The sequence below is a fragment of the Haliaeetus leucocephalus genome, unplaced genomic scaffold (genome assembly GCF_000737465.1).
Source record: "Haliaeetus leucocephalus isolate CR32 unplaced genomic scaffold, Haliaeetus_leucocephalus-4.0 Scaffold206, whole genome shotgun sequence".
Classification (NCBI taxonomy): domain Eukaryota; kingdom Metazoa; phylum Chordata; class Aves; order Accipitriformes; family Accipitridae; genus Haliaeetus; species Haliaeetus leucocephalus.
Window position 1 is genome coordinate 1,088,441 of NW_010972642.1, and position 25,515 is coordinate 1,113,955.

The following is a 25,515-nucleotide window of genomic DNA, read 5'->3' on the forward strand; positions in this document are numbered from 1 at the left end:
CACAAAAGAAGCCCCCCTCAAAAAGGATCTGAAGATTTGCACTAGACACACAATTTTCTCTCCAATGAAACAGAGGGAAGGAAGACTGTAACAGGCGTTAGCCACATTAATGAACTCACTGCTGCAAGAAATTGAGATACTACAGTGAGAAAAGTGGCACAGACCTGACAGCACAGATTACACCTACTTAAACTTTCACAGTCCCTCTTCTTGCTGGGACTACAGGAGTAAGTGTCTCTGAGCACTCTGGGATGCACAGGAAAGCCAGGGCACTGGACACACAGATCTGCAGGGTGCAGCTGACCTAAAATTCCCATGAGGCACCACAGCAGCATTCACATACAAAGATTTTTCTGTTTTCAGCTGAAACTGCAAAGTAAAAATTATCCTACATAAACTTCTCAGAACTCAGCTTTCCAAAACCAGTTTTAAATGGAACATTTTCAGCCAGCTTTAATGATAACAACATCAGAGAAGAACTTCATCACAAGAGCAATCTCCCTGGCCTTCAAATATTTTGTTAATATAACTCTGAATATCAGACATATTCCCTATTAAAAACAAGCATCAGTATATACTGTAGGGGAATTTCATTACTACGGAAACAGTACGATGTATTGTGCTGCTGGCTGGGAATCTCAGACTGAATGACTTCAGCTTTCAGATCAGCAGCCAGAACAGACTACAGCTGGGCTAATTCGATTTAGACGAGGCCATGTCGTTGGGTTTTCAAACATTAAAACCCCATAGAGTCATAAAACAGCAATGGTGTTGTTGCCTGAAAAAGGACAGGCAGAAAAATGCAGCAGCTTTCCAAGATGCACAACCCAAGGTTGCCAAAATATGCCTACAAGAATTACAGTGTGGGAAATAACACATAAAAAGGAAAGTACATCAGAAAACAAGCTGGATATTAGCATTATCCTACTGCTAGCATCATGTCAGCAACCATACTGGAAAGCAAGGAGTGATATATATGTGCAGCTGGTTTATCAGCTCACTACAGCCAAACTGATACTTTCAGATTCATGCCATATTTATGTATCAACAGGTTATACACCGAATGTTAAAGGCAGTAATTACTTTAGTACCACTCTTGGTAAAATCTGTCACGATTTTTGTACCAAAAGATTACCCACACAAGGAAACAATAATTTGGCTTGCTTCTGGTCTGTATGAAAATTGTTTCAAACAGCTAAAAATTACAACCACAGCTCTTAATTTTCAAAGCTGCTACTTGGCTTTTGAATCTAGAACCTATTAACTTTTCAATTTGACTTTAGTTCCTCCTGCCTAAGTCACATGAGGCAAAAAAAAAAAAAAAAAAAAATTCCATCAAGATTTAGCTCTGCAATACAAAACAGTATTTCATGTTACCTAAAAGGGCAATTTTAGCAAACATAACTGAAGCCCATAAAATAAACACAAAATAAGCACACAAGCTTGCACATTCTCTCCTCTGTGTGTGTGTGTGTGTGTGTGTGTGTGTCCCCATCCAGCCTTCTCTCTTCTAGGAGATGTTTTAAGGGACAACTCTGTGTTAAAATCAGATGTTAAATTCTAGCTAACTACTACTGTACCAGCAGCATTGGTAATAAGGCTTTCAGCAACTTTACACAGCACAACAAATTACATAAACAAATTTGCCTCCAAAGATCCAACTACCCTTGTTAGCTATCATACTTCTTCCAAAGGAAACATAAATAATCCATCCTAAGAAGGCAATTCCTCAAAATTAAGTTCTGGAAAAAAGTGTGGCAAATCTAGGCATTAAAAAAAATTGAAAAAAAACCAAAAGCATTTTCATTTGAAGACTTTAAATTGAAGTCTCAAGTAAGTAGTACACTTTAGTGTAATACTGTGTTAGGAGTTTTTGTTAAAATTAAATACATAATTTATCTTACTAAGAAGTATGGCAATAACTGGGAATATAATCACAAGTAGGACAAGAGTAAAACAAACTAGAGGCAATCAACAAAGTATACCACGATGTGGTGGGGGTTTTTGTATCCAAAAGGTTTTCAGAGAATTCTTCCCATAGCAGCAGAAACACTCTATGGTTACTTAAAAAAGGTATAACATATATTTGGAACTTTGCAGAAATCTTGTATGCTGGAATTTGGAAGTCCTATAGAGTATCACCGAATCTTTCACATTTAATGTTTTCCACTGGAAAAACCTTTGGGTTTAGTTTTCATCCAAACTCAAAAGTAGTAAATCATGTTTTTATTCCAATACCTAAATAAGAGGACTTTATTGAATGTAGAACAGTAAATGTGATTTTACTAAGTTACATTACACTACAGTGTTATCTCTGTCAGGTTTTACACTGCGACTGGAGTGACTGGGACTTTCTGTAATGGCCATTTTCATACTGTGCTTGAATAAATCCATCTGGGTGACAGACCAAACATACTGCAGTTTCAAAAAGTGGAATAGAACTAAATTAGTGCACTGATTTGTGTCATGAGGAAAACCTACTTTCATATCAGAACTACAGCTGGATACTTATTGAGCCATGATGATCTATAATTTTTAGTAAATTTTTGGTGCAGAGAGACAAGGAAGACTACCTCCCATCTATCCAGCTTGCATATCCTGTATTCTGAATTCATTAAGAGAAAATACCTGAGTAATAGCATGCCATAAAGCCAAGCCACGCACTGTCGCTAGTTACAGCTTTACAGCAGAGCACAACTCCGCCCAGATTTAAAAAAAAGCCAAGTCATCATTGTTGGACTGCGGTAAGCACACACATGGATCTAGCCAAAGGGGACCCTTCCATAGCCCTGATGATCTTCTTACCAATACAAATACTGTAGGACTGCATTGCCACTTGCATTAGTGGAAGTTTACATTATTGTACTGATGGTATTTGCTATCATATATATGTTTGCTTCAGATAGATACACCATTCAGGCTGTATTTTCCACTGAACGTGAGATTTTGGCATAGGACAAAAGAAAAGAAGCAGTGAGCTTCAAGTGTATATACTAAACTCTTTCATAAAAACAGTGGCAGGATCAGCAACAGAAGCAGCAGGTTTCATTCACAAACGAAGACATTCAGATAAGTGAGTTATGAAAGAGGGAATTTCACTGTAAATCGTCTACTGGAGTTATATTTCAGCTCAGAACTATTGCTTAGTGAGCAGGCTTTTTTTAGGACAGAACAATTCAAAAGCGAGTCTTGAGTGAACCCCTCTGCAGATGAAGATGCTATCTTACCCTTGGGAGCAGTGTCCTATCAAAACCTCATTCATAAGCTCACATGCAGTATGTAAAGAAAAGGGGAAACACATGCCGTTCCTGATAGCTAGAGTCAGAAAGTACATTGCTGAATCAAGCCTAAACTCCATACTTTAATATAAGTTTAATCACTAGTGATTCCTTAGCCTTTAGTGTTCAGAATTTCTAATAAGACACTAACTAGATTCCCCTCCAGTAGTTCCTCTCCATTGAGCTTGCTAAAAAAAGCATCACTATAGCCACTTTTGCTCACAGTGTCCTTTCCACTTTACGATTCTCTCCAGCAGTTTGAATTACTCAAATATATACCCTGATTGGCCTCCTGCTTTTCTGGAGATGCAGTTCCTAGTAAGTCCAATCCAGTATGGAATTTTTGCTCTCATCACTCAGCCAAGTGAAAAAAAACCAATCTGAAAACAGAATTTCCCCTGTAAGCCATTCTTTCCTGAAGGAAAACAGACACAGAAAAAAAGAAATCAAAGAGCATAGTCAAGGAAGCGTTTTTTGTCGGGAATACATCTTTGGGGCCTCTTCTATGTCACTGGGCAAGTATCACAGGTGGCTTCAAGAGATACTTTGGAAGAAAAATTCTTTTTTGTGAAGAGTAACAGAATTAGCTTTGGGGTTTTTTATTCATTGCAACTATATAATCTTTTCTTAAATGAAGAATACTTATCCCTCTTACTCATATCATTTGGATTAGAATGCGTAAATATTTTGGCACTTCAGAGATTCATCATATGTATTAAAAAAACTTAAAACATGAACATGTGAGAAGATTCATATCCTTAGACCATGCCATAATGCAGAGGAACTAGCTTTCATAGATTTGCAGGATCTCTGCCTCACACAGAATAATTTCAGTAATATTACAAATATCAAAATAATAAATGTCTCCATCAGTGTGTGTATATACATATACACATATATATGTACTCACATACATGTATATACTATATACACACAAGTTTCTTGCACATTCTTCCATGAGATGTTCACAAACTTCAGAAGCTGATTTGCATTTTAAAGATTTATTAAAATAGGCTTAATCACAGTGATCCAAAGCTCACCTGAACAGCACTTAAATAAGCAAATTGAAAATTCATTCTTAAAGCACTTCAGCACAATCTCAGAGGTCTCAGGAGAGATCCTTCTACAGGTCTCGAACTCTCTCTTTCAAAAGATCCTGAGCATGTAACACAGGAGGACTTTGCAGCATGTAAAGTCGCTCATCAGTGTGGGTCTTAACTTAGTTTCCACACTTTCAGTGTACATGAAGCAAAAAAAAAGGGCGCATACCTTTTGGTGGCATGCCGCACAAGCATGAGCATTGTTTCCTTAATGCGCTTCTGGTCACATGGAAACATTTCTAATATAAAACAGTGAAACTGTACATACTCCTCTTTCTCCTGATCTCATCCCATCCTCATATTAAGAAGGATTAAATATTTTAACCTAATGAAAATATTGATTAGAATTATATATTCATCTTCCAGGTTGCAGAATTTTCATAGTGTATCATCACTGAAAATGCAGCCACTTCCAAAGAGGAATCCAGGAGCTGATCAACAGCACACAACACTCCTAAGCACAGTTCACAGCAAGAAATTAACACATCAGATGATAGAATTTTTAAAAAGTTCCCAACTAACTGAAGAGACTCTATGTCCTCATCTCTAAAAAACACAAGAGACTTTAAAAGTAAGCGTCCTGAGGAAGATAAAACATAGCCTATCGTACATGGCTCTATGCCAGCAACACTACGAGACCTCTGTTTAGCCTCCAACAGCATTTACATGCACCTAAAAATTTGGTCCACGTTCTGCCCTTGAATGCGTACATGCAGCTCCCAGTGAAGTCAATGGCAGCTGCGTCTGTACAGCTGAGGGCAGAATTCAACCTTAAGTACTGCTCATTATCAGAGAGATGAAGTCACCTCTTTTGAAAAGTCAACGAGTCTTGAAACCATCCAAGAAAGTACTCCTCCCCAGAAAGAAGAGACTCCCCCCCAAAAGCACAAAACTCACGTTTTAGTCATTTTAGTGGTGCTTCTGCAAGAGAGAAAAATCAAAAGGAAGGTGCTATGCTCATGCAGTTCATACTCACAAAGTATCATATGTAGTGCTGTGCCTTATATATGAATACATACATATATGTACGCATGGGTGTATTTTTCTGAGTGGGAGAGGCCGTACTGCAGATGTAGTCAAAGTCTCAACTCTGGAATTACTGACACTAACCAGCTACCTCAGAACCTTTACGCTTTCAAGCACCATTTATTGTAGGCAATAGTAAAATATGTGGTTTGTAAAAAGAGCAGCTTTTTCCTCTTCTCATCAAAAATATTAATGAAGAGCTAAAGATCTTTCTTATGGCTTCTCTTTCTCACTGTATCTATTTATTTCCCATATTTATTTATTTATTACTTTTAGTAAAGCCAAATGGATAGTAACCTCTTACGACTCACCCAAGGTCAAACAAAAACTGCAGGGCATATGAGGGACAGAAAACAGATGTTGTGATACCCTCGTGTGAGGGTATTTCAGCCCACAGGAGACAGGAACGTTAAGCTTTATGTGGTGAAGACAAGACACGCAACTGGCTCCCTCCTTACGCTCCCCCATGGCTAGCCCCTATCTCCCAACCTTCGAATCACTGGGCCACGGTCTCTCCCTCTCCGGGAAGGCACGTACAGCCCTGCCTGTGAACCTGGAAGAGAGGCAACAGGCAGGAGGCCACGGCACTGCGCTGCAGCCAGAACGGGGGTCCTCTTGGAAGCAAAGCCCCATCTTCACCCCCACAAAACTCTGCCGCTGGAGCTTTGCTCTGTGCACACCCCCTTGGCTCAGCGCTGGGGAACGCAGGAACAGGCACATGGTATGTGTCTGCCTGGGGACCTGATGTGACAACTGCTCCCCTGCAAAGCCACCTTCCTCCTGTGTGGAGTGGTGCTGCTGCAAGGGGATGCTTTGGGATTCCTTCCAATACTGTTAAATCGAGATTTGGAGGGTACGGCACTAGATGCCCACAGGCACTACTAAATACTGCTGTGGCTTGTAGATGCTGCCTAAGTCTAGGATCACCATGTTACTTCTCCTTGAACACAAACCATAGACCACCACAGGGCATATGACGTGCAGTTACTGAATGGCACTGGAGCTTCAGTGAAGTCTGCAGAATTAACATGGTTTATGCTGGCTGTGGGTCTGGCTTTTTTTATTTCAATTATTAGAAAATGATGTTCGAGTTGTCAGCATGATGAGAACAGTAATACTAATACACTCTACTTCTTAGAATTGACTAAGTGGTGGCCTGTTGTCTGTAAATTAACATGAGGATGTAGAAATAACACCCTTCTGGAGCATACTGCAAGTTTTGAATGAATTTTAAAGGCTTTCCGCTTACACCAGGTAATCAGCATATTTATTTCTCTGTCAGCAGCTGGTTAGGAGGGCCCCATGTTCAAGGGAGACCTATTAGAAGGCATGTTCCTGATCTTCTGCCTCAGCACTGCATTTCTCCGACATGTAATACCCACTGCAAAGTTCTAGTAACTCAAAACCAAAGTTTAGATAACTGCAAAAATTGACATTGGACTCAAGAGTTTTTGGTGCTCAACATCCCTATTTTAAACAGGGTTCTTGGAGGGGTCTGCAAAGGTACTAAACAAGGCACAGATTTTCAAGTACTCTCTACGCTTAAGAGCTCCCATTCTACACATCTGCCTACCTACTTGGGATGCTGAAATCTCCACATGTGAAAAGCTGGTTTTCAAATCTAGCATCACTGCAGATGCCAGATTCATTCCAAAGAGACCAAACCTACGAACTGCAAGTATCAGCCAGGGAGACCTGAATGCCTTCAATTCATAATGCAGTTAGCACACGCTGACAAAGTTCGTATCTTGTCAGCATATAAACATTGCACCAATTTATCTGTATCGATATAGTTAAAGCTACACAGGTCCATTCCGGTATGCCCACTCATCTATTGCTCACCTCTGCAGAAGTATAGACATGGTTTTATTCACACAACCATCTTCAAACCAGCGTACCACTTTTGCAAGCTCTACATGTATAACCCTCCATAGCACTACAGGTACATGTGCTCCAAGTCCATGACCACGGTACTCTCCTTAGGACTTGCCTTGCATAACCCCACCAGTGAAATGTCACATCCTTATCCAGAACTGCAATACAGTAACAATGCACATATGCCTTCAGCATGTCAGAGAATAAGGTTGTCAGAGCAAATTTGTACCCGGGTCATTTCAGTGCCTTCCCCTCAAGATCTTCTTTGAAAACAGGCAGTTTCTCTTCTGTTCCTTAACGACACTTTTTTCTGGATTTAAGTCCATCGGTCTTCTTCTACCATTCCCCTTCAGTTATTTCTTGAAACAAGGACACGCATTTCCAGTAAGGCCAAAGCAGAGAAGAGGCACGTGTGAGCCCAGTGCGCACCCTTCAACTTCCCGTTTCGGTGCAGATTCTGCATGGCTATTCTGGGACTGCGAGAGCCGCGCAGCAGAAAAGCATCAAACATTCAGGGGAATCCCCTTCTGTCACTTTTATTATTCTGGCAAAAAATTAGTGATGATGTGTCTTCTTAGACACGGTACTGGGCAGCAGGGTGTTCTTTATTTTAAGTAAAGGCAGGAAATGAGTAATAGATTTCCTCTGCAGTCAAACTGGGGCTTGAGGCTGGCTGGCTGAGAGAGCTTTAGCCTCTCAATGTTTCAACTTTGTGCTAAATGGGGAATAGTAACAATCCTTACTACTTTCACAATTTTTGGACATTTCAAGTTCAAAAATACTAATTACCTGTGAGCCGCATCCTGTACCTCTTTAAGGACTATCCTGATCTCACCAGCTGGGAAATCGAGGTAAAGAGAGGTCTACAGAGACACATGGAGAGGACGGGATGTCACCGCTCCCTCACACGGTACTAACTCATTTTCCCTATCATTTCCCACTATTATTAAAACCAGTTCCGTTCCCCCAGTGGTACAAATGATGGGATTGCTTATATATATATATATATATATATATAGCTTTGTTCAGAACAGGTCCAGATGCCCTTGCAATAAAAACCCCACACAGCCACCTGTGCTTTGTTTACATTAGGCCTCCTCCTACCATTACTCCCACTGATGAAGCCATACAACTGTTAATAAAGTTTTAGTGGGGGAAGATGTTTTTGCAGGCAAAGCAGCTGTTAGCTCACGGCACCATCTCATGTTTAAGACTCCTCTTTACCTGGACGAGAGCAGCCCAGTTTCTGCGTGTGTTTAATCTTCCAGCAATATTGCAATGATGGCTTTTTGCCTAGCAGGGCTGAAAAGACACACCAGCCAACTTCTCTGTGTAGAAAATCAAGTGAAAGGAAAGAATTAAAGCTAAAGAAGCCATCGACAAAAATGGACCACATGACAATAATTAATGCACTAAGGAGAATCAGACAGATGGGAGAATGAATGTGCGATCTGGAAAAAAATGGAAGTTGTTTCTATTTCAGAGGAATTTGAAGTGTTTAGTACCTTAGTTAAGGTACCTAGTACCTTAATCCCATTTGGGCAATGACTACTTAAAAACAAAACGTAATAAAATTCTACAGTAGAGCAACAGCTAATTTTGACAGTATGGATCTTCTACTCTGACTCTACTTAAACTGATACACACTCCCTGAGACGAGACGACACTCTCCTACACTGAAAGGTCACTTTGATGGCTTTGCAGTTCCTGTCATACACTTCTGTGGTTTTGGGGTCCTCACTGCTCATCTCCACGCTATTGCTGACTACCTTTATGACTGGACACCACACTTAGACTTCAGGCAATGAGACTAAGTAATATTACTGCCATGTTATTTATTTTCAATTTTGCCACTTAAAAAAAATCTTTTCTATTGAAGTTATGCAAAATACAGAACTTGGGAAACATATTAGGCCAATTAACATTTTGATTGACTTCCTCTCAGAAGAGCAGTCTCACTTTCGAACCTTTATAGCCAAGGTGGCAGTCCCATTTTCTGCCCTCATTCTGTTTTATTCTTCTCTGTTGGCACAACCAAATTGGGTCTGCAGGGACCAGATTTGCCCCATTTTCCTCAGAAAGTCAGCTCATGCTGGAGAACAGAGCTCCAACTTCTCCTAAGTGTTTGTACTGGATATGTTTTCCTGCCGCTTACTTCCCTTTCCTCAAACTCAAAATTTTAACACACTTCCAGTATTTCTACTAAACAAGTATCATGAGCTTTCACTTTCTTCCCATCATCAAGAAGCCCCCTGAAGCCTCCCAACTAACCTAAATCTCCTGTTGACCCACAGGCTTCCAACTTACCCTCTTGCTGCTAATATCTTCAAAACCCTGGCTCACTCCCAGTATGCCAAATGACATGGTGAATCTCTGTAGGTCGTGGGAGATTATGGGGTCCAACTACTCTTGCTGTTTTCCATATAGTACTTTTGGTTCCCTCCTTTTGTAGCCATCTTAGAAGGTGAATAAACTAAGAGAAAGGTCACCCACATTAATATACCCTTTATATTTTTCTTTCTTACATTAACTATTCAGTCTCTTTAAATAAGAAAATATGGGCATGCACACTGCCGCCCATTCACAGCAGTGCAGACTGTGAGCACGACCACTGTGCACAGCACAGTGCCACGCCAAGGCAGTTCTGTGGTTTCTGGTGGTGAAAGGCACGAGAGGGAGACTGCTGCCAGACAGCCAAGAGCAAGGGCACATCCACTGCCACGCGCACGTGCCAACACGGGTTGGGACTCCAGTCAATTTAAAAGCTGTTGTTGCATATACATTTTGCAATGCTCTGAACGACTGCAATGTGCAGAAGCAATGGAGAATCAAGCCTCCTCAGAAGCCTAAAGTTTCACTATCTGCAAATTGGCCACTATCACAAGCAGGTGATCTGTTTTCCCCCAGCGATGGAGACTTTTCATTCAGGTCCTGACTCCCTCCTGCCCTCTTTTTCAGCTTCGCACATGCTCACTGCATCATTAGAGCTCAGACAACTCGTAAGACTTCACTGTTGCGGCTGTCTAATTGGGGTTTTGTCCAATTCACAGACACTGCCTATATTCACATGGTTTTTCTTTTTCCTTAGTTTTCTTGCTATCTCTGCTTGGTTTTACATGCTCAGCCACTCAGATATTTCTGAGGAAACCCTGTTCTTCCACTGGCAATGCTCTGTCTTCTGTCAGCTTTCTTCAGTTTTGACTTCAGGGGATCCTGCTGCTCTAGGTCAGTTCAGAGGTGGAGCTGCCAACCTGCCATTTCCTACGGTTCTTTAAAGAGATACCTGCTCCCCAAGCTGATGAACAAAAGCAGACAACTTTTTTTCTGAATTTTCATCTATAAATCAAATTTCTAAATGTTTCTATTATACTTGCACCCTAGGTTTCTTAATTTCTTACTCATGAAGGAAAATTAATTTTAATATGCAAGAATTTAGCTCTGCTTAAAACTTCCACAAGCTTTTCATAAAACAAAATTAATACTGTTTTTACCAAGTTATCATTACGCAGCATTACCATCTAAAATTGAGGGCTTAAAAAACTCAATAGTGACCTCTAAGAAAAGCAGGAATTTCAGATTTTGAAGAAAAATTACAGAGATGGAAAGCTGAATTTAATGAAGACATTCAAATGCAAAAATAATGTGTGCTGTATAAAAACCGATTCTTAAGAACTCATGACTCAGAGACCGTGAACAGGCTCACGACCGTTTATGTGCCTTGTGTTGTCCAAGCAAGAACAGAACCATAGAATAACCCATGAAATACCTGACACCAATCCCCATTTCACTAAGTAACAAAATACCCGTTGACATCAGCCATATGGGATGAGGATCGTGACCCAATGTCATTAAAAAAACAACAAACCAACATAGAAGCACTGACCTACTGTGATAGTAGGGTGCTACCAAGAACTTTGAAATGGTGTCCCTTGCCCAGGTAACTGCAGTATACCTTCCCTGTAGCTTGGATGTAGTTCGACAATGGACATACTAATCAATAACCATGTCCCTCTCTGTATACACCATGGTGGGGAAAGAAATAGGGAGAGTGGAGGGGAGTGAGAGTAAGGATCATTTTAATTTTCCCTCATATTTTTTTCTTGTAAAAAAAATTTGCATAGCCTTGTCTCTACTTCAAAGAGCTCATTTGAAAATCCACATCTAAAACCCATTTAAAAAGAAAATTTGAAATTACCAGCGAAGCAGAAATCCTCAGTCTCACCACCATGCTGGTGTCATTTCCCCGTTTGTACTGCTGACCCAGGTCTTTTTTTTTTTTTTTTCCTTCCCCCTTCTCACATCATGAGTGCTTGACTGTGGCTGCTAGTCAAACATATCCTCAAGTCTCGCAGTGTTGTTCTATAAAAGGATGAACAATTGAAAGACAGAGGTCAGCAACGCCCACCCCTGGGGTTCTGGGAGGGCCAGTAAGAGGAGTACCTCATTTTAACGGCTTAATTTTGAGTAAAATTTAAAAAAAACAACAAAACAAAACAAAAAAAAAACCAAGAAAAAATGAGATTGAGGAATCACCAGAAGGAACTTCCAGTTTCCAATAGTCTTGTCTACTAAATGAACTCAAGCCGTGCTCCCTAAGCTGGGAACTAGGCACACACAGTTGCAACGTCTGAAGAAAAATCACTCAAAAAACCCTTTTAAGGGTGAATTCCCTCATGGGGCTAAAGGCCAGCATAAAAAAGCACACCCTTCTGTGTGCTTAAAAACACACATAACATAAAAAACACACAACTTTTGTGATTTCGTATCACAAGTCTAGCAATACTGAGTCTTTGTCTCAGGTCCTTAGTTTCTGGAGCCACCTGATTGCATAGGAGTATCAGTTTCCATTAAAAGAAAAATACTGCCAATGACCTGTAAGTGTTTGCAGGATTATGCCTGTAACATTCACGTTAAATTTAAGTAATACAAGCCTTGTGTTGTCCCTTTAGAATCACAATGACCTGGAAGTTTAGGCTATACCAAGGTCCTGTTTTTCAAAAGTACTTTCTTAAGTTCCACTAACTTCTACGTTGTTGTGTTTTTCTTTTTTCTCTGGTTAACTACAGAATTGCAAGCAGCCAGAAACATTAGTAATTCCTAAAAATAGCTATCCTATCCTCCTTTCCAAATTTAGAAATATATGGCATTTCTGAGGAAAATGGAGAATTAAAGCATTCACTAAAATAAAGGTGGAGTGTCCTATTTTTGTCTTTTTAGTCAGCTTTTTTTTTTCCTCTCAACTCCCCTTCTCAGCTTTGTATCCCTAATCCTCATTTCCTTGCTCCTGTTTTCACTCTGGGGAGTAACTGTCACCATTACTCACATTGTCCAACTCTTTTCAGTTTTCCCTCATTTTCAGTTCATTCATCCCTTGCTTCCTTCCACTTCAAGCTCCTTCTTCCCAGCTCAGCTTTTCCCTAATGAAACTGCCTCAGAGCAGCACACTTCTCCAGCTCTAACTCACACTTCAATGATCATAAAAGGGCATAAACATATAGCTGGGGAAAAAAAAAAATTGAGATTATTACAGCTGATAAAAAAAAAAATTGGATGACTAATTTATGTATAAAATAAAGTCAGGCTCAGCTGGCAGTCTGGTGCAAAAGAAGAAACAAACATTTCTGGAGATGTAAAAGGGCAATTTCAACTTCAAGTATTTTATTTTTTCATTTCCAGAGGCTTTGCTTAAAAATTCTTTACTAAAACACACCCTCAGTAAGGTTCTGAAGGATTTATGATCCTAAACACGAAAGCTTCAATTTTTGGTTCTGTAAAATTAATTCTGTTCAGCTTAAACAAAAGATCTTCCTCCTGCCTCCCAAAAAACCCTTTCTCCAAAATGTTTTTATTTGATGTGAAATAACTGTAATCCTCAAACCAATCAGCAGATTGAAAAAAAATCTACTTCTGTGTAAAGTGTTCTGGATCCCTTTGGGATGAAGAGCAGTGTATCAGCCCTAGAAATAATTAATCAACATTTAAGGAATGCCAAATGAGCCTCTGCATAAGCATTGGATCTTCCTACCTTCCAAACACTATTAATGTTAAGGGAACTGCATCCGTGACTGCAACGGATGACAAATCACTCTACTTTTTCTAAATATTTTCTTGCCACTGTGCCATCCCTTGATCTACTGTCTTCCCACCACCAAGACCCCCTCTGCCTTCTTCCAGGTGTTTACTGCTTGTGTGACAGTGACATCTTTTCTGTCATATCTTTGACAAAACTTGACCCAGCTCTCTGGAAGCATTTGCTAATGCCCACCTCCTGTCTCCACCCTTTTAGGGAAGCCACAGCACTGGGTGGAAGAGAGCTGGTGCATCCCTACTCATGATTTTTATCCTCTCCTCCCTCAGGTGTCCTCCCTTTCCACACCAGCACACTGGAGACTTCCCTTTCTTCCACCACGTTGCCTGAGCATGGGGCTGAGATCAGCAGCTGGCCAAGCCACAGCCTGAGCATCCCCAGCAGAAACCCTGGTGCTCCCACCCTCATAAAACCAGCGATGCACATTCAGGTCCTTCAATGAGTTCGTGCTTTGGCAGCTAGTGTCATAACAACCCAGCCTGGAAACCCTAACTGAAATAAAAATGAGCACAGAGAAGAGTGCCAGCCCTTCATTTCCCTGAACAGAAGTCAACACACCAACATCCATACCTCCTACCTTTACTGATGTAAATGGAAATAACTCCACCTTTAATTTCCAGTCTCATTTCTCACTTCACTTTACATGCTACCAAAGCTCAGTCAAACAAAAGGTATACTTACCAGCACCAGCTCTTAACTGTTTGTCCCTTTGACTCCCTTTCCTCTGCTCTTGCAGCAGACCTGTCTGGTGATGCTCATTAACTATCTCCTCCTTCCCTCACAGATACCCTCCATCCAGCCCACTTTGAGCAGATGAGTAGAAAATGCTGTCCCTGAACAGAAAGAAATTTACTGTATAGCCAGTAATTATCAGTGAATATTACCAATCCCACAGAGGGCAAAGAAATCTCTGTTACAAAATCAAAGCATGAAAGTGCAGTCCTTTGGGTAAAAGGGAGGGGGAAAGGTAACATTTCTAATTGAAAATTAAAGCAAGAAGCACGATACTAGCAAAGTATATTTATTGTGTTAACGTACCATTTGTCTTCTGGGCAAGTTACTAAAGGTCATTTGTTCTTCATGGCAAGTGTTGAAAATAGTTTATGTTGTGGGTCTAACTTAAAGGAACAATGTCAAAACCCTCAGGCCCAAAATGACCTTTTTATGCCAACACAGAGATCTAAATCTCTTACTGAGGACAGTGGTGATGTTTGCATTTCACTCTCTCCCCCCGCTTCTCCTTCTAACCCCCCCTCCCTTTCACATGAAATACCTCACCACAGAAGACAGCGCGGACTGCAAAGTTAACATGCCCACTCCACACCTCATGCTACTCGTCCCTTGCTCTGCCCGTCCTGCCAGACACCCACGACGAGCAGCCTGCTGATGTGCCTGGTTCCCAAACCGCCCTCCAACCAAGCGGAAGGGAGTGCGTTTCTGAGAGAGAGAGAAGGGAGGGGAAGGTATCAGACCTACCCTCGCCTCCCAGCAGAAAAGGAGCACACGCTGCCATGTGCTCTAGAAGGCAGGACATGGTGACATGGTCAGTTCTTGTTTCAAAACCTATGATGATGCCATTTCCCTTTCTAAAGAGAAGCCTCTTGGGGTCACATCTAGCTGCTTCTCTCAGAAGGGCCTGGCTGTAACAGGGGGAGGATCAGCGTTGCTACGGTACTGCCGATGAAATGAAAAAATACATGCACGTATGATAGACGCATAGAGAAGCAGACAGATACATAGAGGGATTTGAATATGAAGTTCAAGGCTCTGAATGGCTGCAGACTGGCAAAACACCTGGAGCCTCACATAATAATTTAAAACACGGCCCATCTTTACTAGTGCACAGATGCTCTCTCTTACATGTTAGCGTAAGAAAGATCAACGTGGTGGTCTCGTCCTCCCGCTTGGTGTTGTCACGTTATCCTCGAGTCTCTTTAGCCTGAGCATATTGTGAGCTCCTGCAGATGTGGGACACAAAAAGACACTAAACAGCACTTTAGAAGAAGGAAACTATGATATACACATCGTGGAACTGTAAACGCCGTTCCACTTCCAAGGAGACAATCCTGCTGCACTGGGTGAGGCTGCACCACTGCTGCCTGCACGGCTGCCACTCTCTTCTGCGGGTGAAGAGAGACTTTCTGTCTCCACAGCTGTCATCCCCACGCTTCTGAGCCACACCTGTGATTTCTGACATATGAGATACATCACATACATGAGACATATGAGAGTACAGGCAACATGTCATGTTCCCCTACCCCACGCATCCCCCGCAGGGCTCCATGTAGAAAATACGCCTTTTCCAGGCTGAATGCCACAAGGTGAACACCTCCCGTGAACTAACGCTGAGCAGGCTTAGCATAACCTTTCAGAAGGCACTCAGCACTTTGCAGGATTTAAATTCAAAAGCCTCAAAAAGGCAAAGCTCATTTTCCTGAATTCCCAGCTCTGGCTGCCATTTGTGACAGACTTCACACATTTATGTGCTGCCCTGTCACATTTGGGTGGCAAAAAAATGGCAAAGTATAGATGCCGTGACAAGTAGATGAGACATGTTTTTCCTCTTTAGTGTTCTTAGGCTCAGATTTCCCTTCAACACATAAAGGAAGAGAAAAAACCCTTGGGGCAGACAGAAACAGTTTAAGAGTTTAGTTACTTGGTAATTGTGAAAAGGATTTTAAAAAATTAAAAATTAAAACATTATGAAATATAAAGCAACCTTGGCCTTTCTTAAATTGTAAGTGGAGACTTTCATATGTGTAGACTAATGTAATAAATAAAAATATGCACAGGCATATATTCTAATACATATTTTTACACACAGATCTTAAGAGTGAATTTCTATATTAGATGCATGTACTACACTAATAAGTTAAGTTTCTTGGATACCTTTTTTTCTTTTTCAGTTGGTTGGAAAGACTTGAAGGGAAAAATATAGTAACAATTCAGACAAGATTATGGTTCCTACCAAATCCAGTATTTGTCTTCCTTAAGGATCCAAGAGCAAACTAGTTATCTGGCTAACTAACAGGTCCTCTTGGAAGGTGACAGGAAATCCAACTATATTTAATACTAGCCATACACTTTAAAAAACAACAAAAAAAAAGGTGCTATACTTGAGGGTGGGAGATTTAAGCAGGATACTATATCCGCATCAAGTCCTAAGCAGTTGTGATTTCTGCACTTGATGGTGGGTATTAATGTTATAAGAGAAAAACTCAGCCCACAGATGGAAAATCTCCCAGGGCCCCTGTGAAGCCTCTACAAGAGCAGTCATCACTTTTCAGGGTTCATTGGCTGGCTCACAAATGTATGAAATATTGCCCCGTAAAATACAAATAAATAAACCTACAATTAGATTTACCCACGCACACATTGTTTGTTTCCTTTTTGCAATGAGTGTGTGCACTTTTATTAGTCAAAAGCAAGTACTGACACACAAAAAGATTTAAACTCAGAGTTACCACTTGGGTGGTATCCCCTTGACTCAGACATGTCACAGGATTTCCTTTAATGGGCAAATTACAGACTTCAGTAAATTCTGCCCCATACAGCTGTAGTTAACACCAAGTATTTAATAGTAACTCTGACCTTAATCAAGCTTCAGTATGGAAATTTTATTTCACCTTATCTCCTGTGTCTGTTTCAAAGCAGAATGTCCAAGTCAAATCCAAGGCTGAAAATAGGCTGTTTTAAATTGCGAGATATTAAATATTCTAGCTGAAATCCTGGCTCCTTTGAATTCCACAGCAAATATCCCATTCACTTCAATACTGCCAAGATTTTTACCACGGAGAATAGCCTGGAATTCAGTTTGTAAAGGTGAAGCAATAAAGAGTCTGAATCAACTCCCACTGAAGTCCATGGACAGACTCCTATTCATAGCAATGGAGTGGATCAGACTCTAAGCCCGTCTTGGCACAGCTAGGAGCCATGCCCTCACAGATAGTGAAAGAATTGTTGTAAATGCCAGACAGAATTAGGAAGTACAAGAACACCCAGTACTTTATATAGTGTTTTACAAGAAGTTCAAAGCTCTAAACTGGACATAAAGTTAAACAAATTGCAATTAGATTAAGAATCAGTCATTTCAATGTATTAAAAACCCAAGCAAAGTTTTCCTGTAATGCTTGAAGTAGGCAGAGCAGAATAACAATTTACTTAAATGTAAAAGTAAATGAGAGAGAGAGAGAGAGAGAGGGGGGCAGAAAATAGAGTAATCTCAGGGAAAAAAAAAACAAAACCATAAATTAAAGCTGTAACTCTAGCTTTCACTGATGGCTCTATGATTTCATCTATGTTTTTGGCTTCTGTGTACATTGTAGTGAATCATGCTGTATTGAAAGACGAAAAATGCTCATGACTGGATTAGAAAGAACGATTCATAATTGACATTGCCATGAAAAATGTTTGCAACACAGAATTAGGTTTCCAGCCTTGGCCTATTAATTTAATCGAAAAACATAGAAACAGCTATCAAGAATATTTCACATAGATTGGCTTTGCTTGCAAGGGCTTCCCTGTGGCAAAGTAGACTCTGCTGTTATTTTGTGGGACCTGCCCTTTCATGGTATTGGTAGGACTGCATTTAAATCTGACCAAGCAAGTGGCCACATGCTTGGAATTTGTTTATTGCTTTTTATCTTACTCTTCATAACAAGTTAATTGCTTTGAAACAATGCATTATAGACAGCAATTGCTACAGTATGCAGTTTACACATGATAGCAATGAAACAAAAGGAAAAAAAGACATGTGGAAGAAGGATGAAGAAAGGCAGAGGGGAAAAACACTATGAGTACCAAGTCTATCATTTGTATCTTATTAGGAAATACACACTCCCTATGAAGACCTAACACGTATGTGCAAAGAATACTTCTTCCGGAACATGCTGTAAACAGCAAGTAAACTCTTCCAGCTGGGATCAGTGTGCCAGTTAAAGACCACAGAGGGACCATAAACTTCAAGCACCCTGCAGGACAGGGAAAGCAGAGATCCCACTCACTTCGTCTGCACTGAACAGCAGTATGATCCACGCAGAGCCCTCTGCAGAAGGACCAGTGAAAGGCAATCCCATCTGACGTGAAGGCAGAGCAAAGATGTACAAGAGAATTTTTCAGGGCTAGCGGTGTAGGTGGGGGTTAGGCTGTCAGTCCTTACATCAGCTTGGGAACTACTCATAGAATCACAGAACATCTCAGGTTGGAAGGGACCTGTAAGGACCATCACGTCCAACTCCCTGCTCCTCACAGGGACTACCAAAACCTAATCCATATGACTAAGAGCATCGTCCAGACGCTCTTTGACAGGCTTGATGCCATGACCACTTCCCTGGGGAGCCTGTCCTAGTGACTGACCCCCCTCTCAGTGAAGAACCTTTGCCTAATGTCCAATCTGAACTTCCCCTGACATATTGCAACAAAAGAGGAAGCTGTGAATACAATCTAGAGGTTTATTTTATTGTTTCACTTTTTTTGCTGGTAGCTTGGTTTCCAGTTTTGTAATCAAGAATGCTACCTATTGCTCCATTAGATTAGAAGGCCACGTTCTTTCCATTAAGCTCATCCAACATTTTAAAGCAAGTGTTGGTCAACCTGATAATTCCGATACTTTCACTTTCCTTAAAGGTAAGAAGTGCATACAGAAGCACCACTGCAGACAAAACTTTTGAGAGCCTGAAACATGCAACAAGTGTAGAATCCCAGGAACCTGGTACATCACCCATTCAGCTGAGAAATTCGAACAAATGCCCAGTACTATCAAGTATGAGACATATAAAAAAGTCTCCTCCGGCATGCTTTCACCAGCAGCACTGGTTAAGGCAAGGGACAACTTTGTATCTTGATTCTCCATGTTGACTCCCTAGGGGAAGAAGAACGCAAACCCAATTTTCCATGAAAGAGATGATAGTACACACTGGTACCCAGAGTGAGACAGATGTAGGCGGCCAAGAATCCCATCTGAAGAATCCACTGAAGGACAAAACATGAAAAATGTAGAACTCCATAAAAGGAATGTACCACGCTAACAAAGTCAAGCAGAAAGGGCATAGGGGAAATTTAGACAGCTAAGAAGGAATCTGAAAAGTACATGTTTGGAGAGGTTAAAAAAGGAAAGAAAAAGGATAAGCCAGTCTTCAATTAGATTCAAATGTCAAAAACATTTCCCTTTCCCAGTAACAAAATTTTCAAGAAACATGTTAGTCTAACAATTTTGTATTAAAAACCTGGCAAGAGGAAAGAGGTAAACTTAATTCAAAATGTAAGCAAGATTTTCAATTACAATTATTTGAAATTCCAACCTCTGGACCTGAAAAAGAGTCCAAATGCACTTTGTGTTCATTTTTTAGAACACTGATACCCAGCAAAGGAAAGGAAGGATAGTCTCTCATCTGCTAAGTGCACTTGGCAAAAACAAATGAAGATACATAAAAGAAAACAGAAGACTCCTCCCCATGCATAATGGAAGAGGAAATGGTGAAGGAATAATTTGTTTATTTGGAGACCTGCATCTTTTGAGCAGCAATCTGGCAGCTGTTGTACTCACTGCTTATATTTGAGACTAACGTCTACTGTGGCAGTGGTGGATTGCATATGGTGCTCATCATTAGACTTCTAGGCTGAGGATTTCCAGGCATTCAGCCTGCGGCACAGTTCATCTGCCTCTGAGGTAAACGAGAGCTTTAGTATTTAATTCCATAGCAGCAGAGAGAAATCGTGAGTGCTTTTAAATCACCACCCCCTACTACAAAACAAGACCAGAAACAGCCTCTGATAACTGCTCTAAAAAATTGTAGAAAAAAAATGTCTGCATAAAACCACCCAGAGGGACTGGTCCAGGGTTCGGACTATTTCTTTGCTGAAATGGATGTCTAATCTGTCTTTCACAGCTCTGGGAGGACATTTCTATAGACCTTCCAGACTTCCAGCACTATCTACAGTGGGATCTTATTATCAGACATGGCTGGGAGAAATGAAAATGATGAAAAAATATGAAATGCAATAGAGAGGAAATAAATGTGAGCTACGCGGGCTCTCCCCACATGTAGTCACTACACATTATTTAGGTTTGAAATAGACCAAATTACTGCCTATCTGGACATACTGACTGAGCATCTGCTGAAAACCAATGATGTATCTGGAAGAAAGATTTATCTTAAGAATGCTGATTTTAAATTGTCTTGGCCAACATTGCTACTTTTACATATAGGGAAGGGAAAAGGGAAGAGGAGGACTGTGCTTTACATGAGCACCCCATCACAAGTAATTGTTTTCTTAGATCAAAACCACAAGGAAATGAGGATAGATTCCAGCATCGATACCCGTTATGTATCTCTTTCAGCTGCACATATTTTCTTCTATCAATCAGTCCTATTTTCAAAACATACTTTTGCCATAACTAATGGGGGCTGAATGTCTTTTTAATTAATTAGGGGTAAGAAAGTAAATTCTAGGATGATGTTATCAAAAGCAGTCACAGCTGATTTAGTTTTGCTGGCGTGGAAGTCAATGGAGATTTCAACACTGACTGCAGACACAGCGGAATTCAATTAATGGCAAGGACTTTTGAACAGTACATGAAATACATTCAATAGCACCCATCCTCCTTCATAAGCAGTCCTACAGCAGTTAGTGGAGCTCACAGCAGAGTATGGTGCTACTCAGTCTGTATTTTGGTAGCACAGCCTGGCTCTGAGTAAATAATACTAAACAATAATTCTTGGTTAAGAATTCATTATACATAAGTTTCCAAATAAAAAAGGGAAAGAGAAAGAAGTCTCTAAAACACAGCCATTTACAGTTGTGCACCATTAAAATCACACCTAGTAAAACTGTATGAGTTAAAGCAAATAATAATAATAATACTCTGAATTAAACTAAATAGAATTTGTCAGAATGGAAAGAAAACAAATCCAAAGCCTTGACATCAGCATAAAACCAGAATTCTGCCCATTCCCTTCCTAATGGCTTTTCTATTGAGCTTCATTCTGACCTTTTATTACTTTCCCAACATTGAAGAATATTGCTTTTTCAAAATTCTTCATGTCTTTGCTACCCCTGTCATTATTCCCACTCCTATTGTTAAGAGCTGTTAGCCACTGTTGTTCCAAGGTGCACAGTAGTGTTGTACCTTAAAAAAGAGGCAAGAACATAAGTACTTTTTGAGGGGAAAAAAAAAATTGAAATGTTTCCCACTCTTCCTTCTAGAGACCAAAGCCACATTTTGGTACAGAATTAAATAATAAAGTAACTAAATGAATAAATAATAGTTTAATAAATATACTGGGAGATTGAAAAGCATGAAATCAATTTCCTGCTGGAAGGGAGGGAAAAAAGGCACTTTTATATGACTTGACTGAACTTAAATAGACATTGTCCTGATCCTGTAATTGTTCCATGCTCAGAATATCTATTGAATTCAATGGGAGCTCCAAAACCAGATCAATTAGAGGATCAGAGTTGTTTGGGAAAGGCCTGCCCATCACTGTGAGAAAACAAACCAGACAGACATTGAAAAAGAATGTAAGCCCATAACTAGTCTACAAGATTAAACAAACGAGGCTATGCAAATCCTACAGCCCACAAAGAAACACAGAGGCACACACAGTCCTAATGATGCCTCTTAAAACCAGGTCTTGCCCACAGTGAAGAAGGGCTTTGTCACTAACTTTTCAATGCGAGTATGAACTTTAATACAAGTATGGCCAGGCTTCAGAAGGAAAAGTCGAAGTGCTGGCAGTAAGTTGGGGATACTAATTTAATTTGCACTATATGTTTAAAACCTACTGGATCAGCATACAGCCCAGCAGCTCTTTGCACCAGCAGAAGGCCTGTCAGAGTACAATTCTGCCCTTAAGGAGAGGCGAAACTCTGACTCCAGTCCAGAGCAACTAAGACCAACACACAAAGTCTGCTTCCAGGCTTGCAGCTGGATCCCAGTGGACAAACCCCTGTGCTGCTGTGGAGCCCTGCTGATTCTAGTCCTGCAAAAGCACAGAGTCCTAACTGCAAGATCTGGACCCTTAATTCCTAGGAAATACTGTAAGAGCTATTTTAAAATGGGATCATAAAGGAGACTTTATAAAAATATTTAGTTTAGCTTTTTTCCTCCTGTTTTTTACAAATGGCATCTAAATGCACAATCATTAATCCCTTATCAGTATTTCCATGCTGCACGGTCAGTTTTATGGATCAGTCTTACACAGTAGGAGAGTCTCATAAAGTCTCACTTAGTTTTCTGGCAAGGTCTCAGAGGAACAGTACTCATACCCAAGCATACAGTACAACAGTAAGCAGCCTGATGTAGGATATTCAGTCTTTAGCCCATTTTAATGGGCTCTAACTTAAGCAGTCAAGATCTTGATTTGCTTCACAATGACAGCTGGTTCTGCAAACATAAGTCTAATAATAAAAGATAACAATGAAATTTAGCATATTGGGTGGGTTTTTTTTAAATGGTACTACAAATAGTCAAGTAGTTCAAACCTACTTCAACTCCAAGTAGGAAATTCTCACCATTAAGAATATCAGCAGTTCAGCTACACTCTCCAATTCGCACAACCATATAAAACAGATCTAAAAAAAACTTCAAGGGGTTGTACAGAGAGTCATATGCATTAAGAAAAAAGGCCCATCCATTCCCTTCTCTGGCAATAATCAGGAACATAAACCCAGGGAGAGACTATAGAAGAGAGTCAGATACAGAGCGATTCTTCCTCTGGTATATCTCTGCAACTCCTTGCAAGCTATAGCTCACAGACTTCCCAAGTACCCCAAGACAGAGCCTCCGGGCTGTATCTACATGTTTGTATTCAACAGCCCCGATTAGCTTTTCTTCCATCCATTTGTTTGATGGCTTTCTAACACAGTTATAATTTAGACCATCCATAACCTCCTGTGGCAAATTTTCACAGCTGTATAAAAAAATACCAGTCCATACTTGGCCCCAAAGTGGATCCAACTATACCTGTGCCATTCGAGACAGAATAAATCCCCACAATGGGGTTCCCACAATGTCTTTGCCTTGTATGTCAATGCAGTTGGAAAAAAAAAACAAACAGCTGAGGTATTTAAAAGAAATGCTGCAGTTCCACAATCACTTCCACAGGATCACAGAAAAATGCAGATTCAGAGGGACCTCAGCAGGCCTCTGGTCTAACCTCCTGCTCAAAGCAGGGTAGGCTGTGATCAAAGCGGGGTCAGACAGGAGCCAATGCAAAAGCCAGCGTCTGCTAAAAGAGAGTTTTCTCTTTCTCCCCTTGCTCCTCAGCCCGATGTTCCTGCTACATCATCAGGACAGTTGCTGATGCTTATGTGACAGGGTGTGTCATTAAAAAAACAACTAAACATGAGTTTGCAGCCAGATCAGTCCCTTGCTCTGGATCTCCACACAACTGCCAAGCACTAGAAAGGATACGTGACTGCTCTATGCTGTGACATCCCATTCTGGTGCCACTTTAAAGTGGTTATACAGGTACAGTTTGAGTCTTTCACTTTTAGTGCATTGATTCTAAGACAGATTAGTAGTTAGCAAAATATGTTATGACCTTCACTACTTCATAGAAACCTTACAACTTCCCAGTAAAAACTCAGGCCCCTGGACAATAAATTCAAGCCTATTGAGAACCACTTGCTTTTCCCAGCTACCATTCACAGGCGCTTTGAAGTAGTCCACAATCATTCACCATTCATTGAAAAGGCTGGAAAAAGGACTCCTGTAACAAGATTGTACCTTGCTGAAATAAAAGAATTGGCAGAACTTCCCATCAAATCCTCTGTGCAGAGCCCTCTATTTTAAAAACAATGTTTGCCGGTGGTGCTAGTTCTGATTATTCTGTCTTAAAACAGACAAATTGGAAACAACCTCTTTCCTCTTACTCCCATACTCAGAAGTGTGGGATACGTTTACATGACACCCTAAAAAAAAATACTCTGCAGCCATAGAGGGCATTAATGCGAAATGGTAAATGGTGCAGAGATCATTTGCTCCTATTTACCTCTTTCCTTAACACAAGACACACAGTTAAATGGCATACAATGTATTTAAAATTAAAACACTTTTTCAAGAAATAAAAAAAGATCCAGACACTCTGTAACATATAATTAACTTGAGAAACTAGCTAAAAGAGCTTGGCAGGACTCGGAAAGATTAATGCACGTGTGGATGAAAACATTCATATTTGCATTCAGAATAAAGTCTCCTCCTACAAGTAAGCCAGACCGTACATTTCAGCTGTGGAGTCTCTACTCCACACCGTCGCTACTGAAGAGCCTGGTACCGCTCGCCATCAGCCACAGAGCACTTGTGAGACCAGACGTAGGAAGCCCTTGGTCCTTGAGCCCTCGCAGGGAGCAGAGAAAGCACGCCGGCGTGTCTCTGGCAACTGAGGAGCTCTCCTTCAGGGTGCCTATCGGAGGTGTGAGTGCTGGAGTTCACACGGCCAGGCTGTGTGGAGAAAACCTGTACAACCGTACTTTTATCTGTTTGGTGCCTAATCCTCAGAGGTGCTTGGCATGATTGCTGACCCAAGCAACCTGATTTAACTTTAAAAAAGGACCTAACTTCAAAGCTGGCCTTGTTTTCAGTGTGGGGTCGAGCCATACGCCCTCCACATGTCCCTAAAATATTCTGTGATTCTACAAGCATCAAGAAGCCAACAAAAAAAGGATTATTAAAACCAAGAAACAGAATGCACTGTACATGTTAAAGCGGGGTAATAGAGGATTAATGACTGAAATGTTTGTGACTCGCTATTGTATTTCTACCAAAATACTTATTTCCAGAAGAGGTATAACCTTAGTAAACGTTCACAGGTATTCACAGATATGTTACAGAGATGTTAACACAGGAGAGTCAATAAGAGATCACACAAGCCAGCTTTGGAGCTTTTAAAAGTAAGTAACATTCACTGAGAAGTAAAATATAATAACCTTTATTGTTTAAATAAGCATACTAGACAACAATTATTTTCAATGCTACCAGACACACTCTAGCAGAGAAGTGGAAGAATAAAAATTAATCTAAAAATTTGCACACAGGTTCAAAAGGGAGCAGCTTCTCTTCTCCCCTCTCCCATCACCACTGCTTAGTGGCGTGAATTTGGCTTCCAATACAAAACAAGAGCAAAATCCTTTCAAAAAACACAGTCGG